The sequence below is a fragment of the Clytia hemisphaerica genome, unplaced genomic scaffold (assembly GCF_902728285.1).
Source record: "Clytia hemisphaerica strain Z4C2 unplaced genomic scaffold, Clytia hemisphaerica genome assembly, whole genome shotgun sequence".
NCBI classification, from domain to species: Eukaryota; Metazoa; Cnidaria; class Hydrozoa; order Leptothecata; family Clytiidae; genus Clytia; species Clytia hemisphaerica.
Window position 1 is genome coordinate 962,157 of NW_027104489.1, and position 4,906 is coordinate 967,062.

A 4,906-nucleotide genomic window follows, 5' to 3' on the forward strand; every position below is an offset into this window, starting at 1 on the left:
CGCGCATTGGTAAAACAACAGAATTTTTAAATTTACCCGTCAGCAAGCGTATTGGGAGAAAATGAGATCGGGTTGCTAGTCTCGTTTGAAACTGGAAACTTGCAAAATGGCGATTGAAAGACAATTTGATTCAATCTTCAAGTTTTTCAAACACAGATTACTCACTTTTTTTATCCGTAAATTGTGTTCATATTTCTGTAAACAGTAACTGCACTAACTCAACTACATTTGTGTAAAGTTTGGAGCTTCAAACATTTGCGATGCTGAAGATATGTTAAGATATCTTTGATATAATACTTTATTCATAATTTACTGAAATTAGGGTTATCCTGTATTATGTCATACAGAGTTGATACACTTGGTATAATTTTGAATTTTAGAGATAGTAAAGAATGCCTACAATAAATTTGAATAAAAGAACAATGTTTTCTTGGAATAAGAAGAAAATAGAGCTTGGTTTTGAATTGAAATCTCATCAATTTGCAAACAATGTTCTACAAAGATTTGATTGGACCGTGTCTTCCTCTAGTGAGACTGAAGAAGAAATACTTGCTGATGAAATTTCTTATGTAGTGTCGGATAAAAGTGTAGATGTAACTGGTGTTGGCAGTGTTGCAGATCCTCGTGACAGTGAAACAACAACAAATCATAATACGAGTGTTAGTGGTATTAACTTACTGGATGAGACTAATCACCAACAGTAAGTTGTTTTAATTGATTATTTGATGGTGTGTGCTTGTCTTAAATCTGTTAGTTGAAAAAATCTCTGCGTTAAAACATGAACTCTTTTCCTGCTTAAACTTGACTTTTTTTGTTATTATATCAACTTCTAATGTTCCAATTAAAATCAATAAAAAAGAGGAGATATCAATCGATTTATTTTCCAACCTTTTTGGATTATATATAATAACAGTAGAGTTTTTCACGAGCCTGATTACATAGTTTGATTGTTTATCGATTTATATTTAATTTTTCTTAATCATTTATCGATCGAGAATATCTGAGATAAAAACCTCTTGTACTTTTAAATTCTGAAATTATGAAAAACTTAACTGATCTCTTGAGCTAGTAGAAAAGTTTGCTTTATCAAGTTTATGGTAGTCGAGAACGAGGAGTGGATCATCTGGAAAATTTGTACAAGATTTTGTTGATTTTATGTGATGTGTTATTTTTTTTTGTGATTTATCTGGGATGTTTTGCGAATTTTAACGTTTTTGTGATTTTAGAATTTTTTTCCAGTGGTTTACACCTTGATCTAGAATTCTCCTTATCTTACACTCATCGTATTCAAAAGTAAAGATGCAGGATTCTAATGAGTTTAATTTAATTATTTTTAAGATAGTTGAACGTGACTCCAAATTGTGTTGCTGATTCTAATCCACCTGTAACTGGTATGTTTGGAATAACAATTTTTCCTTCACTCAGCATTGATAACTCAGCATTGATAACTCAGCATTCTTTCTGTAAATAATTATTTTGGCCTTTCATTTGCATTTTAGGTGCCTGTGATATTGAATTTTCCTAAACTCGCATAAAATTTAGATTTCTTAATGATCGTATTGATGTAACAAATTTGTTGGATGTGTATATTTCTGAATATATATTTTTTAATATATAGGAACATTTCAATCTTTATTGGATTCAACATCCATGGGAAAAAGGAAAGATCACAGTTTTATGTAAGTGAATACAAATGAAGTCATTTTTAAAATATTAGAAGAATAGTTATAATTCCATTTCATAAAAGAGTAATTGAGATTTATTTGTTGTATTTATTGTTTTTATTATGAACAGAAAATGGTTGAGATATCCCCTTTTTATTTTCATTTTTTATATTGCTGCCTTTGAATTAATATGCAAATGGTTGAATAGAAAAGGAATTTTTTGATTTAGTGAGAGGAAATTAATTAGAGGTTGGTAATTTTGTCTCATCTTCAGTTATCTCTTCAAAAAGTACCATAATGAATATTCATTCCCTCTTTTTCAATCTCAGCATCAGTGACAACTTATTTCAATTCTTCAAAGTACTACACCACAAGAAGAAATGATAACTTTCTTTCAAATGTTGCAAAAATTGGACGTAAAAAAACGGTAAGAGGCCTTATGCTTAAAATCTATGAACTATACTGTGTTCTTTCATTTTCATATAAACAATAGATTGATGTAATGACGTGGCCACCCCATCTTTGTGGGCATAAAAAAACATTTGAAAAACATATATGTTAGGCTTTTTTATAGATTTACCGGGGATCTTACTTGAAAGTTGTTGTGCGCAAAAATTTTGCCTGCAATGATAGTAGCTGAACACTTTGAAGAAGTTCGGAAAACATTAAATCACATTTCGTTGATTTCGTTCAATAGTACTTTATCTTTTCAACCTGCATTACTTTTCAGCTTTTACAGTATTACTTCAATCATTTTTGTCTTTTTCCTTTTTTCAGAAGCTTAGAAATCGGAAGAAGGTGCTAAAAGCGAAGACGACTATCTCTGACGTCGATAAAATGGTGATCGATAAGGTTTTAACGATGGACTTCATGTCATCCGAAGATGAAAAGGAGGACTCGAGGTTCAACCACTGAGATGGCGTTCGCAAAAATGTGATAAGTACTTTGAAGCGTTGGATAAAAAGACCATGACAAAGCGATCGACAAAAGCGCAAAGACAAACTGTTATACGCAAGATGGGGCCTTTCAGTGGAAGGGCAGCACCTGAGGTCGACGAATCAAATGCATGGACAATAATAACTAAATAAACCTTTAACCTATTCATTTTGTTATATTATGTTACTATTTTGCTTTAATGTTTCTTTTGTTTGAGATTTTCTTTAGCTTGATATTTTTATTTATTTCAGTTAATTAATAGCCCCTCTTCCCCTGGGCAGTAGACATGCTTGTAAGAAAATCAATATGGAAAGGCTTTTTAGCCACTTGTTGAATAATGGTTTGACGAGCATGTGGTGGTGAAATTTCTCAAATTTAGGCAATTTGAAAAATGTTGGAAGGATAAGAGTAAAATTTTGATATTTTAGTACCTGCCAAAATAAATGCAGTTATTGTACAGTACATGTTTAAAATTTTGTAGTATAGATTGTTACTTATATATATTCTTACATTTCATTAGCAGTCTAATTTATGTAATCCAAACTCCTTTAATTCGAAATTTCACACAATTTGCAAATCGTTTATGTATCTCTGAAGTTGAAAATTCACACAATACGATCAAATATTACGACCCCTTCACCATTTGAATTACATGAGTTGAACTATATCTTGTAAATTTCACTTTTTTATGGAAAATATTCGAAAATAACTCCTCAACATTATTGTTTGATAACTTGTTATTTATTATGTTTTATGATTTGGAGGCAACTTCTCAAATATCAATCAGCAAACAAGACTTTTGCAAAAAATTTAAACATATTCTTAACATTTAAAATTTACTGGGAATATAATATTTCTAATCACTGGAAACCCATAGAAATACTATATTTTCAAGATATTTCGAGGATTGGAAAACCGTATTTCCAATACATTTGTAAATATGGAAATATGACTTTTCTATATTTCCAAAGCTTTGGAAATATGATTTTTCCATATTTCCAAAGTTTTGGAAATACTATATTTCCAATACATTTGTAAATATGGAAATATGACTTTTCTATATTTCCAAAGTTTTGGAAATACCATATTTCCACATTTACAAATTTTGGAAATATGATATTTCCAAAACTTTGGAAATATGATATTTCCAAAACTTTGGAAATATAGAAAAGTCATATTTCCATATTTACAAATGTATTGGAAATATCATATTTCTAATCACTGGAAATCCCTAGAAATGCCATATTTTCAAGATATTTCCAGGATTGGAAATCTCTTATTTCGCCCAGTGTAACTAATGAGGAGCGTGCCGTTAAATACAAAAGGAATATAAAAGAAACATGTAGACCTAATTGATTTAAACCTTGGTCTGAACACGACCAAGGTGTTCTATTCTCCAGTAATAAACAAATGCAAATATTGTAAAATTGATGATAAAACCTATTGAAGGCATTCCCAGATGACCTCATCAAAGACAACAAAATCGAACCACTTTCGGATTGATAAAGCAACAATTAGCAAGTTTAATTAGAATATCGATATTTAGAGAAGTACCTCATTAAATTTTTAATTGCTTCTTAATGAAGTTTGTCTGGAAAACACGATTTGGAATTTTTGATCAGAAATTGAAACTCTATATATATAACGAATTTTACCAATTGAAGTTTTAAATGTTCTAATTATATACCTTTTGCTTTTTTTTTTAGTATTCCGCAGAATTTAGAACACTGCCCCTACACAGGACGCCATTGCCCTGGTGAAATATCCTTCGACTAGCTAAGATTGAGTAAACACCCTTCTGAGGTGTAATTTTAGCTTGATGATCACTAAATGATATTATCCGAGATATTATCCTCCAGTTTAACACCCCTGTGTCACAGACCCTCTGCGACCCCAGCCCCACTGGATTATTTGGCAAAGATTTCATCACCGGTGGAAAAATACCCTGGAATTTCAATCCCAATGGGAAATCGACTTTGATTTCATCCTCGTTCGAAATTCAATGCTTAAAGGGGGCCCCGCGTACGGGGTTCACGATTTCCGAAATACCGAATAATTTTGCCAAAATTTCCGAAATTCAGCAAGCAATTTCGATACCGATTTTTTGGGTATTTTTCCTTGTTTTGACTAATTTTTCATCAAATTTGACTTTTCATGTATGAATTCCGAAAAAAGGGGATAAAAACTTTATAATACCGAAATTTGGAAGCAAAAATTCATGGATTTCCGATGCCGGAACAATTTCAGAATTCCGAAATACCGACGGAATTTTGTCCGATTTCCGAAATTCCGAAGAAAAAAGGGTC

General features: G+C 31.2%; 1 long non-coding RNA gene across 1 annotated transcript; it reads left to right on the forward strand.

The window, feature by feature from the left end:
• Positions 1-264: 264 nt before the first annotated feature.
• LOC136821516 (uncharacterized) lies at positions 265-3,221 on the forward strand. Its single transcript, XR_010848753.1, has 5 exons — positions 265-700; positions 1,339-1,391; positions 1,619-1,679; positions 1,994-2,091; positions 2,442-3,221. It is a non-coding gene; the product is annotated as an uncharacterized lncRNA (long non-coding RNA).
• The last annotated feature ends 1,685 nt before the right edge of the window (positions 3,222-4,906 follow it).